Below are 22,247 nucleotides of genomic sequence, written 5' to 3' on the forward strand. Positions count from 1 at the left end.
TTTGACTTTCGTCTCAGGAACAGAGCTGATAGCCATGTTTTGGTTTGACCAAGGACTTTGTGAGCCTCATGCTCTGCCAGGGAGGAGGGGAAGCCGGGAGGAAGCAGAGTCAGGACACCTGACCCAAACTGACCAAAGAGGTATTCCATACCACAGCACATCATGCCCAGGATGTAACAGGGAGTTAGCCGGAAGGGCTGGGAGACTGCAGGGTTGGAGGAGGTATCGGTCGGAGCTTGGTCGGGCTTGGGGGGCGAGTTATCGGTTGGCTGGTGCTGAGGTGTTGTATTCTCTTCCCTTGTTATTTCCTTTATCATTATTATTATTGGTGGTAGCAGTAGTGATTTGTGTTATACCCTAGTTACTAAACTGTTCTTATCTCAACCCGTGGGAGTTGCATTCTTTTCGATTCTCCTCTCCGTCCCTCCGGGAGCAGGGGGAGGGCAAGAAAGGGGGGGAAGTGAGTGAACGAATTACCTGACTGGGTTTAAACCACAGCCTATGGCATGAGAAAATGAAGAAGTTTGCTCATCTTTGAAGCTGTTCTTCATATTCCAAATGCTCTCTCCTCTACGTATCCTGAAATGCAGAAATAATAACCAGAGCAAGTATAGTTCTGCTCCTACAATGTAGTCTCAGGAAGTCCATTCATATTTATTTCAAGCATAAAAGTATTTGTTATAGTTTAAACCCAGCCAGTAACTCAGAACCATGAGCCTCTCACTCACTTCTCCTCCTCCTTCCTGCCCCTGTTCCCAGAGGGATGGGGAGGAGAATTGGAAGAATGTAAAGCTACTACTGCTACCACCAATAATAATAATGATAAGGGAAATAACAAGGGGAGGGAATAGAAAAATAAAAGGGCAAAAGGGAAAGAAACCAACAAACACAAGTGATGCACTATGCAACTGCTGTGGTATGGAATACCCCTTAGGCTACTTCAGCTCAGGTGTCCTGTCTCTGCTTCCTCCTGGCTTCCCATGCCCCTCTTCACTGGCAGAGCATGAGACTGAAAAGTCCTTGATCGGAGTAAACATTACTTAGCAACAACTAAAAACATCAGTGTGTTAACAGCGTTGCTCTCAGACTGAAGCTGAAAACACAGCACTGTACCAGCTACTGAGAAGAAAAATAACTTTTACCCCTGAACCCAGGACAGCGTCTTAGTCATAGAAAGAAGTTTTGGAATGCACAAAGCAAGACACACAAGCAAGGCTTTTGGACCATGAACCTCCAAAAATGCTTCCTGTTTCTGAGGCCAGTTACCTCCAGACAGGACACACCAGCCAGCTTAGCTCCTAACTCATAAAGCAAGGGGAAACTTGACCCTGTCCTAGCCCAGCAAAGGGACACCTTCGTGTTAACCAGGTCAGGAGCACCAAAGAACAGGTCATCAACAGCAAGTTAGAGGAAAAGTTAAAAAGACATAATCAAAAATCACAGTAAGAACAAAGACATTTTCTTGCTACTATTAGGCCACCTTCCTTTTAAAAGTGTTACCTGTATGCCTCTATGCAGAGTCAACAGGGAAGACTTCTGCATGATTAAAGGACTGTAAAGCTGGCTGAAACCTGTCATGTGAAATACTGCAGAACGTGGAAGCTCTCACATTGTAAGACCTCAAATAGAATAAATCCTGAAATTGTCACAAGACTTAAACTGACAGTCATAAGCTGTCTCCCCTGTTTCAGTCCACATTTGGACTTCTTCCCTAATAAATAATCCTACAAATTCAGTTCCTCCAAGAAAGATGCAGAAGCTAGAGGTTCATGTTTGTGAAGATCAGAGACTAGGACAAGGTGAATGAAGGTATTTCTCTTGGCACCAAACACAGCTTTTGGTATAAGTGAAAAGTTGCTGTCCTAGTGAAAAGAGTAACTGGAGAAAAGACTTTAGAATCGAGGGAAAATCCCAGAGATAAGAGATGCATGGGAACAAATGAATGCCAGGGGTGCCCAGGGACTCTTGGCCAGTAATACCCAAGGTTGGTAACTACAAGGAGATGCACAGCACAAATCAACGCAACTTTCTACCCAACCTTCCCAAACCAGCAGCAATCTCCCTGCTGGAAAAGGAAGTCAAAACCTTGTGAGTGCAGTGCTGGCAGCAGAACAGGTAGTGGGTATGCAGCATGAATCAGATGATAAAAACTTCAATTTTGTGGGTTCTTAAATAAACCCCAGTACATAGCTCCACTGCACACTGGTTTTAGCTATGACTCACCTTTGGCAGCTGTCATGCTGTTTCCTGTTACTTCTCCTCAGCAATTATGAAGAGTACTACCTATTTACAAAAGTTCAAGCACACTTGATTCACCACTTACAGAACATAAGCATAAAGAGAAAAGAAGAAATTAAATTCCCCAAACCCAGAAAATATCTACAAAATTCAACTTTATAATGGCGGATCTCCAACTGAAGCTTTGCTTTGCAATCACAAAAGCATTTTGGTAGAAAATGGAAACCACATTCTTTCAAAAGAAAGGCAAATTTCCCACTGCTAGTTGCTGCTACCTCAGGGAAAAACACAGCTTACCAATTAAAAACTGAAATGCCTAAAACTGAAGTTCACAATTAATAACAAAAAAGTTATGAACCCATGGAAAGGCATCAAAGAATTAAATTTTCTTTCACCATTTCCATTTCATATCGTGAAAGGAAGCAGCAAAAGTAGAGAAGCTTCGGCAAGAAAAGAGTATCTCTGTCTCTTAGGAGTTCATTTTCTGCTGTAATTGGTAAAAAGCCTCTCTAAAAAGGTTATAAATGGCATATTAATTTCATTAGGAAAGCTCTCATGGTATATTAATATCCTTTCAGGCACTTTTCAGATAGACAAAATCTGAGGAGGTAATTTCATTAACAGTAAAGATCTGTAAAGACAACTAAAATATTTTAAACAGATTGATAACAATTCAGCTTGGGAGCATGCATGTTTATTAATACACTAACATTCTCTTCCTATTAACACCACACTGACACATAGGAGCTAGCAAGCTCTGCTACTGAAATTATGTTATCCTCAAGGCCTCTGAACTGGCAAAGACCACATGAACAGCTCTCAAAAGCTTTATGACCTACTCCTTTATTTAAGGCAGATACTCATCTTCAGTGATCATATACAAAGCCCGAAGCTGAGCATGAAATTTAACAACTCTCCCAGCTTACACTGCTAAGAAAGACGGCTTTTTTTTCCCCAAACAATAACACTGTAGGTAATTCTGGACATATAAAATACTTCAAGTGCCAGTTTGTACAATAGCATTAGCAGCTTCTCTATCCTGGCCCTGATTCTCTAGCCTGACTTACAGATGCAAGCCTCCAAAGCTCTGTATGGTCTCAATTGAAGCTTTTTATCAGAGTAAATTTCTAAAACATAAATACACAGAAAGCAAGTTCTATCAAAGACAGATACATAAAAAGTATGTAGATACTTTAAGTCTCACACTCTATGATCACTTTTACAAATATAGTACGTATGGTTTAAGTCATGGTCATTCTAAAACTTGCACATACTTACAGGTTAATTGAGACATCCTGAGCTCAGCTATCATACGAAAGCAAATTCTCTCCTCACAATCACATTTCAAACCCAGGCTATTCATTCAACTTCACTCTTAGTCATAAGAAAGGGAATACAAAAGAGTTTCTTTAAACCACAAAGGTACAACCTGTGTGACCAAAGCTGCTACATTTTATGTATTCATAGTATTCATCTAAGGAATTTAGAGTCTACAAATAAAGAGTGTCTCTCTGAAAAGGATGTTATAGTTCAAAGACATCTAAAGTGTTTTAAGCAGGAACTCCATCACCAAGTTCTATAGCTTAAGTGCGATCAGAAGTGGAGACCATAAAACCTTGTAAAGTCCCACTGGACTTGGCAGTACAGTGAATCACATCCTAGGCATCTCTGTATCAAAACATGAAATCCCCACTTCAGTCAACAACAGATACAAAGGCTCTGAAGAACTTATCCACCAGTACACAGGAACTACATTCTAGAATAAAAACAGAGCTTTTAAACCCTACCCTTCTGATCATTAAAGCAAGTCTTATTACTCTTAAGACATTTGCCCATTTTTGGGCAGTTTAATTTGAAATTTTTCAGTGTAAACCCTATGACTGGCAAGCATGGGATTCATAAGACAACATACATCTAGAGCAGATCGACAGTATGTTTAGATCCACAGCAGTAAATGAAGCATAACTGGTTGCCAAACAATTCCTTTTGTTATTTTCAGGAACATAAATAAATTGAAATTAAATTACTTCAATCCTGAATCAAAACTGGAAACAATCTTAACAAACAAGACAGGGTTCACTAAATTGAAATGCTTTTAAACCCAAAATGGAGGGAGGACACAGAAAAGAAAGGCACTCGGTATTTCTGAGTACACTGGATCCTTCAACAAACATTGATGTCAACATAGCATGAATGGCATTTTCCTTGGAATAGATATTCTTCTGCACGAAATTAAGAGCAGGGATGCTCTTAATTAAGGAGCTGCTGAGAAAACTCAGAATGAAAAAGGAAGCTTATAGAAAGTGGAAGCAAGAACAGGCAGCCTGGGAAGAATACAGGGACATAGTTTGGGAAGCTAGGGATCAGGTCAGGAAAGCTAAGGCCCAGTTAGAACTGAGTCTGGCCAGAGATGTCAAAGATAACAGGAAAGGCTTCTATAGGTATATTGCAAACCAAAGACTACGGATAATGTGGGCCATCTCTGGAAGGAAACAGGAGAACTGGCTACCCTAGATTTGGAGGAGGCTGAGATTTCTCAATTTCTCCTTTGCCTCAGTTCTTCACCAGCAAGTATACTGGCCACACCATTCAAGTCTTGTAAGGCAGGTGCAGGGACCATGAGAATGAAGACCTCAGGCCCACTGTAGGAGAGGATCAGGTTCAAGATCATCTTAGGAACTTGAATGTGCACAAGTGTAGAACTGTAGAATTAACCAGGTTGGAAAAGACCTTTAAGATCATCAAGTCCAACCATTACCCCAGGACTGCCAAAACCACCGCTAAGCCATGTCATTAAAGGCCTCATCTCAATGTTTTTTGAACACTTCCTGGGACACTGATCCCACCACTTCCCCGGGCCACCTGTTCCAATGCCTGATCACCTTTTGGTGAAGAAATTTTTCCTAATACCCAGACTAAACCTCCCCATGCCCAGCTTGAGACATGTCATTATGAGATTAAAATGTGGTTTTTTTAAATCTTTCTCCTACAATTCAACCATTTTCATTGCTTTATGTAATTAAATTCACTAAGAGTTACCAGACAATGGAAGCTGTAGCCCCATTTTCTGATCTGACAAATTTAAAATAAATAAATTATACAGGTACACACTGCCATAAAGGATCCTCTGTCTTAGTCATCAAACATCCTTAAAGAATGCTATCAAAGTGCATGGTGCCTGATGAAATCCTTCTGCGGGTCCTGAAGGAGCTGGCGAAGAAAGTTGCTAAGCCACTGTCCATTATATCTGAAAAATCATGGCAGTCAGGTGAAGCTCCCTACGACTGGAAAAAGGGAAATATAACCTCCATTTTCAAAAAGGGGAAAACTGAAGACCTAGGAAACTACAGACCAGTCAGCCTCACCTGGCAGGATCATGGAGCAGATGCTCCTGGAAAGCATGCTGAAGCACATGAAAAACAACAAGGATGCTTGGTGACAGCCAGCATGGCTTCACTAAGGGCAAATCCTGCTTGACCCATTTTGGTGGCCTTCTATGATGGGGCTACAGAACTGAAGGATAGGGGCAGAGAAGTTATCATCTACCTGGACTAGTGCAAAGTGTTCGACACTGTCCCACACAACATCCTTGTCTCTAAATTGGAGAGACATCAATTTGATGGATGGACCATTTGGTGGATAAAGATTTGGCCGGATGGCAGCACACAGAGTGTTGTGGTCAACGGCTCAATGTCCAGTTGGAGATCAGTAACGAGCAGTGTCCCTCAGGGGACACAAGGGCTGGGTCAGCTGTGCAGCTCCACCTTTTCAGGTACAGAATCAATGTTTTCACTTGGGGCTTTACAACTTGCCTACAAATAAAGTTGCAACTTGATCTGCAGCTTAATCATCAGGACAGGAACAAACTTTAAAAAAATACTTTATATGACCTAGAAGCCTAAATCCCATTATAAAAAGTGATCTTTTAAGGACCTGTAGTCAGCTTTTCAAGTGAGTCAAGGAGCTTTGGAAACAAATCTCTCTGCATAGGCTACTGATATTATAAAATAATTGACTTTAGCCTCTGTCTGTCTCTCAAACAAAAGTAGAATTATTTCAAGTATTAACACACAAAACCTAAATGTTCTGCTGCAAAACACTAAAGCTCTACCAAATCACTGAACAGTCTGCTTGCTGTTAGACGTTATCAACTTGATCGAATCCTGTGACATTTACATACATAGGAAGATGTATTCCAGCAGAACACATTACTTTGTGCACTACTGCTAACATATTTAAAGGCAATGTGCTTATTCTTAGCTGTAAAATATTTCCTGTAATACTATGGAATCCGGCTACTAACACATTCTGTAAATACAGCAAATGCTCAGTTATAAAATTACCTGCTCTTAAGACCATGAAATAGACTGTACAATATCAGGAGGGTACAAATTTATTGGAAATCCACTCCTCTTTTGTTATCCCTCCCCTGTCTAAACACAATGTATTTTCCATAGCCACCTCCAAGAAAGTCATGGCTTGCAGATAAAACATTGCCAAGAAATCACACCTAAATAGCAAATATTTTTGTTCAGTTACATTTTGCCCCACTTTAAAAGCAAATATACTGACATGGCATCATTTCAAGCAGCAAAAAACAGGGTTTTTTTCCATAGATATCAGTCATGAGAATTGTTTTAAAACATCTGGGACTTAAGCTCTCTGACAGCAAACTTTTTCTTCCAGGTGCAAACAGTGTGGCAGAAATAGCAGTGAGCTGAACCCACTGGTTGGCCATTCACTGCTTTAGCATTTCAGCTTAAAAAGTATTTTACTGCCACACTATTCCCTCTGAGGTCATCTTCTGCCAAAGATACTCAGAACTCCACAACTCAAAGGCTATTCTCTGGCATTATTTTACTAGGAAACAAAGTCCAGTTCAGTCTTTTGGGGGAGGTGGATTGGTTCAGTTTGTGTTTTTGAAGATCCAGACCTCTTTTTCCCCAGTTCCCAAGGACCATGGCAGCATGACTCTTGAGGAATTTACTACAGACAGAATCATCTTCTCCTCCAACGACTACATCTCAGATTTGTAGAAGAAAAAATGGTTTACAGAAAACATGTGCATATATATGTTACCATAACTTCTACAGGATAATGACTGGGGTTAAGCCAGCCACAGTTCGTCCACCCACAGTGACATACAGCACACACAGTAAAACTATGTGTTCCTCCAACCTTTTCCTCACAAAAAGAAAAAAAAAAAAAAAAGGCATCTCTTTAGGGAGATAAATTTTCATAATAAAGCCAGAAAAGGGTATTTCCTCATTTTCTTTGATAGCTGTAAATATACATTTAATGACAACCAACTGGCTTCAGAGATACCTTCTCTACTGAGTACATATCCCTCTATTCATACAGGATAGAGAAATATTTTATATTGAATATGAGCGGCATGTGGAATGAAAGTTAATAACTGAATAGCCCTTGAAGAAACCATTTCCCCATTTTCATGTAAAGCAAATTTTAGGAGACAAAATTGGGGGATGGAAAATCATAACGGCTCTGTTTCTCCAAATCTGTATCAAAGAAAGTCACAATATTATCAGCTAGATGCAACCACCTCAATCAACTCCAGATACTTAGAGCTGAGCTGATCAGGCATGAATATTCATTTCCAGTGGTAGCAAAAGGCAGTGATTTATATTTCCATGTTAATTGAGGTCTACACTTCACTAGTGCAACATTTTGCGCTCATAAGAGCTTATCTCAAGCACCTGATCTGCATTAGTGCTGAGGGAGAGCAGCCAAGCTAGCAATACCTCAACTGGATGCACATTCATCAGGCTTTCCAGCATGAGTACATATTGCTTATCTGCTGAAGTGAGCATATCAACCTTCTGCGGTCAGAGCACTACCAGGCCTGTGGATAAGCAATACCTCATATCAGCAAGGAGCATGTGCAGGTAGAGCAGTGCCTTCAGCCTTGCTTTAAGGAAGATTTCCCCCATGTCTCCTAAGCAATGACTAGTTTGCAGCATATGTTTATAATCACAAACAAAGCCAGTTCCAATATTCCAGGACCTCATTGCAAAATTGTTGTTAATTCTCCCAGATGCAAGTCCTGAAACTCAAATTTCCCATCCAGCCTCTGCTTAACCCATCCTCCTGTGCCAGTGACTGAGATTTTCCCCTTAAATAGTGAAGGAACTGAGGCAAGTATTTGGGACAGATTAAGCGATAAAAAATTTGGGTATCTCTTGTTACAAAGATTATGTAGTTCAGAGAGTGACAACATAGTCATGATTATTGTTACAAACAACACAGCTTTATATTTCCTAGTGCTACTCTTTCTCCTGCACATGGTTTTACGTATCAATGTCAGAAGAAATTCTGAACAATGCAGAATGATAAGTGTAAATCGTGTCACCCAGGAGACATTACAGACCTCTACACAGGGCTTCCTCAAGAGAACCTTCTCACTGAACAAGGTGAAAAAACTGTGTAACCTTCACAGAACATATTTTTTCACAGCCTTCAGTTTCCTCCCATTCTTGCCAAGAATAGGCATCCTTCTATTTGTCCTGACTAAATTCTGCTTTGAGCATTCATAGTTTGCTTATACACAAATGAGTACCTATAATTGTATTTTCTGCCCAAAACTGTTATACAATCCTTATCTATTCAGCATCCTCAGTTTGGAATGTTAGAGCAGAAAGATACAGGTATGATTATAGACAGACAAGAATGAGAGCAAAATCAGTAAAGCACTTCTGGGTACCTCCCAGAAGAGCAGGATTATTTATAGGAATGCAAACAACTCTTCCTAGCTTAGCTGAAACCCTGCCTCCAAGTATTTAGCAATGAACAGAGGCACTCTACCATAACACAAACAGGCAAGAAAAGTGCAATTTTAAACAGAAAGATGCAAGTTCCTGGTATCTGAGGTCCTAGAATATTACATTCATATAAAGAAGCCTGAAGGAACAAACTCTCTGTTGTTAAGAAACACTTAACTTCTACAGGACCTGTCATTCCAAGTGTTTCTCATCCACTAAAATCATCCCCAACTACATGCCTTAAAAATTCGTTCCTTCACGCAGGTCTTTCAAAACAGAAGAGACATTATATAAAGCCCAATATTACAATACTTCTACAAATATTATAACCCAGTTTCCCTCTCACTCCCCATCTCCCAGGATATCAAAACTATACATGATAATATCATAGAATCATAGAATAGTTAGGGTTGGAAAGGACCTTAAGATCATCTAGTTCCAACCCCCCTGCCATGCGCAGGGGCACCTCCCACTAAACCATGTCACCCAAGGCTCTGTCCAACCTGGCCTTGAACACCGCCAGGGACAGAGCATTCACAGCTTCCTTGGGCAACCCATTCCAGTGCCTCACCACCATCAGAGTAAAGAACTTCTTCTTTATAATAGACACGAGAATAACTCATAGGACCTTAAATCCTTGTGACAAACTCTCACCCAGACCTGGAACTTCCTGTACATGACTTGGCACTGACATGCCCTCCCGTGGTTTTGTCTCAAGTCTTACATTTATTATTACTGAAAAACCAAACATGAGACACTTACTGAGAAAAAAACTTCAATTGATATAAAGTCTCAGCTGTTGCTATTTTTGTTTTGAATTCCAAGTTTTCAGATTAAGCTCACAATCTCTGAATTTAATCCTCAATTTCTGAATGCTTGGGCATCCCAGTACTCATGGTTAAGGAAAAGGTTACAGCTTTTCAATAGCAATTTATTAACAGCAAAGAGCCTCAACTTCTCAAACAGCAGACACTGTATCAATCTGACTGACTTTAATGCTCTCCTCATGGCCTTCTCTGGAAGGCTACTATGTTGTATGTTACTTCTATTAACTTGTGCTGAAAGGCAGCTTCTCTCCAGCTCTTATTCAGCAGTATTTATAGAAGTCATGAACACATGAAATTGCCTGAATCTTTCCACAGGTTGCATATTCTGCCATTATTTCTGCTGGAATTACATTAATCTGACTTCCCTTTATACTTTACCTTTCCTTTAATTCACCTGTACTCTTCCTGAGACAAAGATGGAAAGAGTTATTTAGAGACGAGGGAGGTGATTTCATCACTTCATGCTTAATTATAGTTTGCTAAATCAATGCTTTATTTAGAATCATAGAATATCTAGGGTTGGAAAGGACCTTAAGATCATCTAGTTCCAACCCCCCTGCCATGGGCAGGGACACCTCACACTAACCCATGTCACCCAAGGCTCTGTCCAACCTAGCCTTGAACAACTAAATAATCTCTTCCCATTACCACAGTGTTATTTAATACAGCTGTATGTCCTCTTTTCCTCTGGAATTGACAATGTAACAGCTCTAAGGCTTAAAATAGAGGCCACTGGGATATTATATATTATTCTTAGGTGAGAGAGGGGCAGGTTTCTGGTAAGCACGGTAGATAGACTACTTATTGCTGACGTATCTACCTGCAACACTTGGGTCTGGGTTCTGTTCTCAGGTAAGTTATGTTATGTATGCTAGCCTGATTAGAGTGAGTGTGCTGTCATGTCTGTATCTAAGTGTAGAGTTTGACAGTCTGTGTTTACTATTACCGTTTGCTGCAGTCTGAACCCAAATTACAAACTCAAGCTTGCCACCATCAAGAATCTGTCCTTTACATTGACCTCAGTGCTAACAGCGAAAATTAACACAGGATAAAAGCTCCTTTGCAGCAGATCTCAGAAGCTTTGAAGGCAATGTAAGTGTTTGCACAGAAATGTAATGAGTATATACTTAGACAGATATATAGGATCACTTGATCCACGTCCTTGCTTAGCAGTTTCCAACGGGGTGTAAGTACCTGGTAGAATCACTTAACAGCAATAGAGAAATGACTCATTCCAGCCAAGAGACAGAGCAATCCAAGTCAGGGACTGTTCCTCACACTTTGTTACTTATTGCAATAGATCACAAAAGAGACAGGAAAAGCTAATCAAGTAAAGATATTATCTGCTGTATGGTCTTATTTGGCATTCTTGTAGCCACGATTTGCATAGTATGAGACAGACAAAACCTTTTACAATGTCAGGCTCCAAATTAAAGTTCTGTCATTCCTACACTTTTGAGTGTCGATGTAGACACTGCCTATAGGACATAGCAATAGCCCCTCTTTGCTGGAAGAGTGCTTTTCAATAGAATTATACTTACTGTACTATTTAGAAAGTAATCACAGTAAAAGAGAGTAAAGTGACTTCATAACAAAGATCAATGCTGGAAAAAAGATCTTATTTCAATGCCCTTCTTGAGACTAGAAGTAATCCATGGAATGGCTGAATCATCAGTCACTCACACATCTAATGTTTCAACAGTACCAATACAATAACCTCAGTCTGATCAGCTGTGTAACACATAGCAAAGGAATGTGTTCAATGATTTTTTTCAATCAGGAAAATAACATCAGCAGTTTCATTCCTGCTAAGGTGCTGAAAGAGAAGACAAAAATAGAGATTTTTTTCATTCAGATTTCCTAATAGGCAATGATTATTCTACCAGTTTCTATGGTGCTATCACCATGGCAGCTAGCCATTTTAATCACACGTTCCTGATAACAATATAGTAATAGTTTAGGAATATATTGCATCTCCTGGTCATACACAGCGGTAACAACTTCATACATTTCCATATGACAGAGGCATGAGATGACATCAGGATTAGAAATGTGATATTTCAAGCATCTAATTAAAGAACAAGTTCTCAGTGTTCCTAACTTTAATTTTGAAAACAATGGTGGAAATTCAACCATTGCTGGAAAAAAAAAACACAGAACCAAAATTCTTTCACTGAAGCTTGCTCAGTTTTCACACAGGATTTGCACCTTCTCTGATTAACCAGTCAATGCCGATGATTACTCAGCAATCCTAAGAGAATGTGCAAGTGAATAAAAACTCAATGTAAAGTACTGAGTATCTGCAAAACACTGACAGATTAAACCGGGTACTTTATCTTTGTTTTTAAAAAACAACCACCACCACTACCCAACCCATGCTTTATACGGGTTAAACGGTACTGAAGCACCACACCACTATGATCAGAGAATATAACTCAGCGTTCAGACTGATTAAATTTTCAACATACAATGTCAAACACACTCATTTAACTAAAAGTATCATGAAGTATTTGCAGATATGCTCTTTCAGAGAAAAAAAGCCAAACATTCAAAAATACTTTCACCACTAGAAATCCTCCATTTCTTCTATAAATTACATAAGAAATTACATTTTCAAACTATTTCAGAGCAAATTCATACTTTTGTCCTGGGATTTCCAATCTTCTTTTTCCAAATGAAAGTGTATTTCAAAAGGCTGAGAGACTCTAAAATATTAAATGAATTTATAAACCTTTTCAGTAAATGTAGTAAGCAAGTTCAATAATTTCTCTATTTCAAGCCTAAAGCTTTGCCAAGGGTCCATTCAAGAGATATTAAATAAATACACATAACGTCAATAATATTCTGCAGTAAAACACTACAGTAGAGCACTATGGCTAAAAATCACTGGGATAAACATGGCCTAAAATAGACACCATTGACTTCAAACAGAAGAACAAGAAACTTGAAGTAGACTGAGACTTGAAATATATCACAATTAACTTCCTCTCATCAAACTCTTAAAATCAGAAATACTCAGAAGCAGTTATGTGAGGAGAACAATACAAAACTAGAACTGTAAGTTTGTCATATCCCCAGTATCTCCATACTTGTTAGATTTGAAACTTCTCTTCCCTTGGTTTGGTGGTTGGAGAAGGACAGTTAAACAAAGGGACCAACAAATATTTGACAGTGGAATGGCTGTACTGTTACATTTACATGCATAAACTACTTAATCTGCCTTTAAAATATAACCAGTTATTTACTTTCAAAGATTTGAGGACAGATTCACCATCTTATCTGGAGACATTCAATTTCCTCAGGTTTATGTCATGCTTTGTCTTAGGAAACCATCAGTGAGGAAGTACAGGAAGACACAATGTAACATCTATGCAACATTTATATCGCACTTTACTCTTGCGTAAGGCTACACTGCTAAATTTTCAGACCATCTCAGTAGCCAAATTAATCTCTCAGTTTTCTCATTAGGGCAACACTGTTCAGAAGGTCCATGTACCATTTAGGTCTATGTTTTGGCCTAAATATCTATGAACGCACCTGCATGGCTGTGCAGCACAGATCAAATATAAATGAACTGGTAGTCTATAAAATTATCAAATCATAGAATAGTTGAAGTTGGAAGAGACCTTAAAGCTCATCCAGTCCCAACCCCCTGCCACAGGCAGGGACACCTTCCACTAGACCAGGTTACTCCAAGCCCCTGTGTCCAACCTGGCCTTGAACACTGCCAGGGATGGGGCAACCACAGCTTCTCTGGGCACCCTGTGCCAGTGTCTCACCACCCTCACAGGGAAGAACTTCTTCCTAAGATCTCTTCTAAATCTCCCCTCTTCTAGTTTAAAGCCATTCCCCCATATCCTATCACTGCATGCTCTCATAAAACACCTCTCCCTGGCTTCTATCTTAGAAAACTAAGCAAGCCTTTTATTTCAGTCTTCAATTTAGGAACAGTTGCACTTGATATTTTAAAGGCTTTCCACCTCCTTAATTAAAAGTTTGTGTTTAATTTTTGTTTAACATGAATCCCAAGACATTTCTGCATTTTAAGAAAAAAGGAGATTCAGATTTTTGATTTTTTCAGATGGTGTTTTGGAATGTCCAATATATTAAACAGAAGGAGGCTTCATTAAGCACTGTAAAATCTGAGGTCTAGACTATCCTGTGACAAATATTCTGCTACGTCTCTTAGTCCTTTCCCTCTCTCAACTCCAGCTTTCTCTCCTGCAATACACAGGCATGGGAACACCTTGCCAGTTTTGTTTGCCTCCTACTAAGACTATAGAAGTGACTGTGTTTAATGGCAATAATGAGATAAATAACAATATGTGATGAGACGACGCATACATTTTTAAAGTTCTTATATGTCTATGCAGGAAATTAAAAAATATACTAAAATACCATTTCCCCCCCCAAATAACACATGACACAAATGAACTCATACAAGACTAAACGACATGAAAACATAATAGGAATTAGATTTAAAATATATAGTTTTAAATTAAAGTGTCCTATATACAGCACTTTGACTAATTAAAATGTAGATTCCCTATTTTTTTAATCAGTAACATGATTAAAAACAGCTATGGCTGCACTTAGCACAAGGCAAGATCTGAGTCAGTGTTCACACATACACCTACAGCCCTACAGCATTCCTGACCTGCAGGACAGACTCAAGTCTCTTCGGCCTCTGGCTTTTCTGTTGTGTCTGCCAACATGACAGCAAGGGAGATGTGCTGGAGCAATGATGGGTGCAGAGTTAGCCTTACTATGAAAAGACCAAGCACCTTCCCACCTGCTCATTCCACACTTCCTCGAAGTCCACAACATCCAGCCATTATCACCCTTATTTGAATCTGTATTGATAAACCAAGACCCAATTCCTCTAAAACCCATTTGCAAAAAAAATCCCTTTTCAAAAATAAATGTATTACGATTAAGCAAATGATCAGTTATTTTTGCACTACACATATAGCACATAATTAGTCTGTTAGACCTGATCCCCACCAAGCCTCATATTCTTAACAATTGTTACATTAGACATGAATTAAGCTGTCCTGAGGATGACCGAGCTTCCTGTAAACTACAAACATAAAAATGTAATATCACAAAAGAGCCACCTTCACAAAAACGTCATCTCTGTGCCACGTCACATGCTCATTTCTGCTGTATGGGCACACATAGTACACACTGGATCTCCACTCCACACCATGATCTGTGTTACAGCTTTACCAAAAGCACACAGGCTTTTCATAGGTAGCCTCCCAGAAAGCAGCAGACACTGATATTCAGCTGTACCCCAGGCTCCAATGGGGAAACTCCAGCTTGCCCCTGTGGGAGCAGCACACATGTCCCTAGGCAAGACCTGGCCTTCATCCACAGAAGGGAGACTTACACCAACAGCAGGAAACAGAGCCAGACCCAGCCTCAACAGCTACCACACTCATAGTTTAGTAACAGATCATAAATAAAACAATACTTTTCCTATGAACAGCACTTTCAATTCCAGAAGCTTAATATACTTTGCTTTAAATCTGTGCCATAGCAACCTCTTTTTCAGTCAATGTCATCTGTAAGGCCTGCGTTACAATAAAATGTGGGCCAAATTCATCAGACATTAGTTTCCTTTGGCTACAGAGCTCAGCACTCTGACTGTCATCATAGATGTGATCAGAGTTGTGTATGTTGCATCCAGCAACGTATTTTAAACCACTCCATTGCAAAATACTTGCCCTGATCATCAGTTTCAAGCATTTGTCTGAGATGCTGAAGGTCAAATAAAAAGTGTGAAAGGTTTCTTCCTGTTTCCATTAAATTTATAGCTGTGTGATAGAAATTCCAGCACTATTCAGGCCTGGGGAGAGAAGCCTCAAGAGCCTGTTAAAATAGAGTAGCGCTATGGTTGGTCAATTTAAAGGTGCATCTAAGAGGCAACAGAAGCCACTGTTCCTCTTGCAGTGCAGAGCTATGGATGCTCATGAGTACCACGGCATGCGTGTGATACCGACCAGTGATGAGGAACTTCTTGTGACAGAACTACAGCAGAAGTAGTCAACCATTTATTCCTTTATTTTCAGCGCTGGCTCTTGAAGGGCTCTGTATCTCTGTGTCAGATTGATCCTTAATGAGCCTCCAGAAACAGCTTACATATTCCTGCAGCTCCCAGGGAAAGCGTAGGGGTAGTGAGCTTTTTAAATTTGGATTATGTAAGGTCGTGTGCCTCACTGCATTATGGTATAGAAGCATGTTATTTCTCACTGCACTACACTGCATCCTGCGAACTCCAACCGATCATTATTCACACAGATCCTGACAGATTCTCTTTTGTGGCTTTACCAGAGTGAGAACAAACATCACACGTACATCTAACGTATGTTGGAATGAGGTCAACCCCCAGATGTCCTGGCAGGGTGCAGGAACCACACGAGGAGACACCACCTGCCCAAACGGGCCTCCTGCCCACAGCACGGGACCCCCGGCCCGGGAGCAGGCTCCTGTCATAGGACCGAGCCGCGAGCCCAGGAGCGGAGCTCGGGCGAGCGCCTGCAATGCAGAAGCCCTTCCCGGAGCCCATCGATGAGTCGGGGGAGGCAGGGCGGGGGCCGAGCCGGCAGAGCTGCCCGCAGCCCCACCGCAGCCCCGAGGCTCGGCCCGGGAGCCGTTTCCGAACGCCCAGCTTCGCCCTTACCGGCCGCGGGTTCTGCTCTGCGCTGCCCGCAGCTCCGCGCACCAGCAACTCCTGCGGCAGGGCCGGCGCGGGCAAGGGCAGCGCTGCGGGCCGGGCCCGGCGGACACCTGCCGCGAGAAGACACCGGCCCAGCCCCGCGCCGCGCTGCCCGGGGCACCGGAGGAGGAAGCGGCTCTTACCTGATGCCGCCGCTCCTCCCGCGCCCTCGCTAACCGAGCTCCATCTTCCCCGGCCGCGCAGGGGGAAGGGGGGGTCACCGCTGCGCTGCCGGCCCCCAGCTGCCGCTTTCCGTCACCGCCGCCCCCCCCCCCCGCAGCGGCCGCCTCCCGCCCGCCCGCCCGCCCGGCAGCCGGCACCGGCAGACGGAGCGCGAGACCCACCTCCCGCCGCCACCGCCTCCCCATGAAGTCACCGGCCGCAGGGCCCGCCCCACCCCCGGCTGCCCGCAGCGCCCCGCCCCGCGGCACCGCGCCCGCCGCCCCCCGGCCACCCCCGCCGCGGAAAGCCTCGGGGGGAACCCGTCCCAGCGCTGGGAGTCACCGTGCCTGGGTCTGCGCTCTGCCAGGGGGACGTGTTCCACGTTCCTGCTGCTCATCATGAGCCTTCTGCCCCGTACTGCATGGTACTTAAGCAAAGTTGACTTCAGCCTACAGCAGTTTATCCAGTAATCTGATTCCAGCTCCCTCAGAACACGCGGCTATATTTTCACATCAGCTAAAGGTACCCCTACACACCAAAGCAGTCTTCTACTTCCACCCTTCCAGAGGTGAAATGGATTAAGGAATATACACCTTGAGAACAGAGCATTCCCTTTTTGCACTTAAGTATGACAGAAGTAGAAACATGCAAGGCCATGAACTAGGCAAGAAGACAGTGGCACAAAATGGAGAAAAAAAAAAAACAAAACAAAACCTCAAAAGACCAAACAAACCTTAAAACAAAACAAAACCCAAATTACCTACCAAACCCAAACCACAGGTACAGGAGTATGTGTTGAAGAAAAGCCTCCTTGTCCAGGACCACTGAGAACTCTCACCCTAAAGCAGCCTGCTACAGATACCACACCACCAGTGACAGACGCACAACACTACATCTTTACAGAAACACCAGATGTAAACAAAACTTGACAACATGCTCTGCACCAACATAGCACATCTGGAAGGCATCTGGTGACATGGGAGACAGCTTTGCAGGTACACATTCTCTTATCAAGTGAGATTTGATGGGAAGAAAACCAGATCAGTTACTTCCTCATTCTCTGCTAGAACCCCAACATCAATTCAGAATACTGTTAAACCCCTCAAAGAATCTCACCTGACCTGTGAAGGTATTTTCTTTTGCAGATAATGAGGACGACAGAAATGAAACATTGAAAAAATCACTTTGTGGAGATGTAAAGAGAGCCTCAGGGGACTAATCCAGAACTGTCAGGGCTGAAGACACTCCAAAAGCAGTCACAGAAGTGATACAGGCCTGGGATCAAACCATGATGTGGTCTGAAGGCTCTAGGTTGGCCAACTGGTGATAGAGCAGGGATTCATTCAGACAGCTGCTGCAAGAGAACCGGCCAGTACTCCCCTTCAGGCAAAACCAGATGCCATCTTAGCAAGAGTATGTAGGACTTCACAAAGGAAAGGTGCCCTGAATGGCCAGGGAGAGGCTCCCCTACTGAGGCTTGAAGTTTCCTCATTCATCTTTTCTTGCCACTAGCAAAACTTTAGCTTATGCCACAATTACAGGAAAACAAACATGTTTCTAACAGCCAAAGCCCCAGAGGAAGTATGAAAATGCAGAGATGCTGGATCAAGGTGAAGTGTTCACATCCTTTGGGGTATTATGTTCTGCCTCCACAGCAGCGGGAGAATCTCCAGTAACATCAGTCTTCACAGATTCAAGAACCAAAAATCTTTAATTCAAAGAGATAAAAGAATACTGCAATCTCTCATGTGAACATCTTCCCCGTCTTTAAATTAGAAAGCAGGTGGGCAGTAGCTCACAATGATCAGGAACCCAGAGATCACAAAGTCACTCAGAGATCTTGAATTTCCAGGCTTGTGGAAAAGAGAAGCATGCGTATGACTGACAGTCCCTGCAAAATCTATTGTGCCTTTTCTGTAACCATACATAGATACAGAGGGAAAGAAAGAAAGAAAACAAGTTCTTCACAACTCATGTTCCACACTGTTCATCAACCCTGGCAGTTACGTGGCTGTCAGCATAAACTCGCTCCACAAGCAGACAGGTTCCTGTTCTGGTGAACAGGATCTGTTTCTCCCTGTCTGCTCGCATCAAGCATTGCCACTGTGCTGCCCTTCATCACCTGCCTTGCATTGCTCTGGGTCACAGACAGAACTGATCACAAACTAAGCTGATGGCTTTGAGCTCAAAAAGATTCTGGTAAGATCAAACCCTTTTCTTGACCACCACCAAAGCAAAACAATGCCTTAGTGCTCTCACCCTCTGAAGAAGGAAGCATGTATCCTCTTGTTTTCATAGGCAGGTAAAGACAGAAGTAGAACATCTCTGCAAGTATGCTGGCGATGCTTGTGCTGCCCATTTACTTCTGACAGAATGTCACAGAAGAACATCACCACTGTGAGCATTTTTAGGTATCTGCTTGAAAAAAGACAGACTTTGGCCTTCAGCTGTCAGCTAGGTATGCAAGGGAATGATGTACTGATCTACCCAGCCTTTAGATTATTTACCATGCTATCACAGTCCCATAGGATGTGGCCAAACATGGTTTTGTATACTCAGAATTATCCTCAAAAACCTTGCCTTTGGGATGTTGTGAAAGAGTGTGTTTGTTTAATTATCCTGAGTCCCAATTAAATGAGGGTATAGGAAGGTTATAAGAGGCATTGCCCATAATCTGATGACGAACAGAACCCTAAATAAGCTTGCTGCATCAGCTTGATTCCTTAAGAAATTTGCTGTAATTGGAAGGCAGATAGTGAAGGCTTTTGTTGCAATGGACAACTCTAATGAAAAGATCCACACTGGCAACATCCTAAGCAAGCATTCTGGGCATGTCATGTGAACTGGATGTGTGGAGACACCCACACAGAGGGTGAAAGGCACAAAGCAGTCTCACGGATCTAAGGGACATTTACTGACACTAGGTTCTGCACTCTCATCTTGCACATACATTAAAAGCTATGTTGAAAGCTACTGCAAGTTTAATAAGAAATTGTAACAAAAACCCTCCCAGGGTAAAGAGGCAAAGATAAAGCAATAAGCAGCTTTTTGCGGCTAAAACAGAAAAGGAGGAAAGCAAGAAGGAAGGCTGGCTCCTCCCTTCGCCTTACTGTTCTCTGTAGGGAGGAAAGGCAAAACTGGAGGCCAAGGGCCCACCTCCAATGAAATATTTATACCTATCAAAGAGGGTTTGTAAAGTTATTAAATCCAAAACCAATAAAGACACTGGGTAATCTGTGCTCCTCAAGCCAAGAAACAGTATTCCTAATAATACAGCATTTTATTTAGGTTCAGTCAAAAGAAATCATACTGCAATAGTAATGGAATAGGGGAAAAAACCCAGACACAGCTCTACAAAATGTGTGCTACTGTAATATACATAAACTCAACTTGAGTCCCCCTGATCTGTAATATATATAAGCCTGACCTTAGAAAAAGCACCAGACTTTCCAGGTATGTATTAAAATTGAACACTTGGCTAAATAGAGACAGACATAAAAGGAAGAGCACTGTGATTTGGTTAGTTGAATATAAGCAGAAAATAAAATTCTGTGGGCACTGAACTTTTACTCAGGAATTCTGCAGAGGAAAGCCTCTGAGGGTCATTTTGATTATAAATAAGGCTAAAATCACCAATGTTGAGGTATAAAGAAAGCTCACTTTAGCAATTTCATTCCAGATTCTCTTGCCTTGCTTTATTCCCTTGTTTACAGCATAGTTATTTTATCTTGGCTACATGTCTTTGCCTCTGAAAATGCAGAGTTTCATAGAAAGGGAGAGATGCTTCTTTTCCCTCCTAGGATGCCACTGAACAAGCCTCTGGGTTGCTTTTTCTCAGCAGGACTTACTTAGAGTGCAGCATTTTGCTTTCCCACAGTACTGCAACAGCAACCATATGTATGCAGACCTTATCCCACAAAAGCCCTGTAATTCCCAGTTTATAAATGCAGCAATTACACAGAAGTTAAAGAATTTGAACAAGAGGAGATTCCTTAGCAGCCAGGGTGAAGGTGACACAGAATCTAAGTGCAGGCCTCCTCATGATTCTTGAGAAGTTTTGGACAATGTTTTAAAAATACACCCATCTAAATGTAAATATGTGAATATCACTAACTACCATGAGCATTTCATGACCTCTGGGACATTCTGCTGTTGGCAGCAACAGACAAAAGGTCTGTCACAATTGGCACAATCTGTCTTTTAAAAAAAGTCAGCAAATTAACAATATTAACAATTACTCCAGTCACTACCTTATAACCATCAGAGACGGTCACTGCAGAGATCCATCAAGTCTCCCTGCCCAGATACTCAGCTTCACTGGGGGTTTCTTGCCAGCCTCACAGCCCCGCTCAAGTCCTTGCATTCTCTCCTACCAGTTCTCATACAACTGCCTTTCTACAGCATAAAGCTATTTATAAGAAAAAAACAACCATAACGTAGCCATCTACAACTGCATATTACCCTCTCTAATTTCATTTCTACCTCTCCCATGTATTCTGAGCCTTTCACAAGTTACAGAGATTCCAGAAGGGACATTAGTGAGTTCCAGATGTAAAGTAAAGGTAAGCTTGTAGTTATATTCCCCAGAAGATAAGAATATGAAGGTTTATCCTTCTGGAACTTTTTCAAGAGTTCTGGATAAACAACTTTGGCAGGTAAAACTCTAATAATTTCTCTCTCCTAAACAGTAAATAAGCAGAAAATCCTCTTCTATGAGATCCCACAGAAGAGTGTGAAGACTATAGCAGGGTTTTTTGTTTGGTTGAGGTTTTGCTTTGGCTTGGGGGAGCCACACAGAGAGGCCAGTTGAAAAGGCAAGACAGACATACTGAGTTATGAATACTGCAGATTTAACTTGAACTAGAAATGAGGGGAAATTACTTTTTTTTTTAAACTGTTTTTGAGTAATTATAGCCCACAGTACTTAAAATTAGGGCTCCTGTCAGTTGTTGCTTCCCCAACTTACGTTTATACAGATCAAATCATCAGCATTTTTGCTGCTGAATCCTACACTGTTTGAAGGGCATTTACTGCAGACCAGGACAGAACAGGGTTGGGGTAAGTAAGAATCAGGCTGGTTACCTCCTCCTCCTCCTGACCTGGGAGGCTGGGACCCAGAAGAGGTTAGCTGCTTCCTAATTGACTAGAGTTTTAAAGTTGTTCTTATTATGAAATGACACTCAAATTAGCAGCATTTCTTGCCAGCCAATTGCTTTCATTACTTGTTAACTCTGGAAATATCTACTCAACAAGAACACATTTTTCTATCAAGTCAGCTAGGAAGTTTATTTCTCCCGTCATTACATCAGGTTATTATTTTACAGTTCCAGACAGATTGTTATCAGCCTTCAGAGGCTTTAAAAATAATACAATATGGTTCCTGGCATTCCCAAGCAGGCTGAGAAATGCCACCCACACCATTAGCAACACATTTTTTACATAGCAAGCAAGAAGATTTGTTCTATAGGTGTTTTGGAGTTAATTCTGCAGTAAAACCTGGCACAGAACAGGATCACTAAT

General features: G+C 41.6%; 1 protein-coding gene across 6 annotated transcripts in view; it reads right to left on the reverse strand.

Moving 5' to 3' along the window:
- OTUD7A (OTU deubiquitinase 7A) overlaps window positions 1–22,247 on the reverse strand; it is a 148,761-nt gene that overhangs the window by 101,586 nt on the left and 24,928 nt on the right. For 4 of the 6 annotated variants that reach the window (XM_057399095.1, XM_057399129.1, XM_057399085.1 and 1 more), the window contains exon 1: window positions 16,709–16,866. The exons of 1 other annotated variant lie outside the window; for it this stretch is intronic. The gene's annotated coding sequence lies outside the window, so the exon portion shown is untranslated. Of the gene's footprint in view, window positions 1–16,708; window positions 16,867–16,909; window positions 16,931–22,247 lie in introns of those variants that run through there. One more of the 6 variants, XM_057399111.1, reaches the window with a different exon arrangement.

The sequence above is a fragment of the Pezoporus wallicus genome, unplaced genomic scaffold (genome assembly GCF_028554395.1).
Source record: "Pezoporus wallicus isolate ANWC-B61680 ecotype Strahan unplaced genomic scaffold, APGP_CSIRO_Pwel_v1 contig_3952, whole genome shotgun sequence".
NCBI lineage: Eukaryota > Metazoa > Chordata > Aves > Psittaciformes > Psittacidae > Pezoporus > Pezoporus wallicus.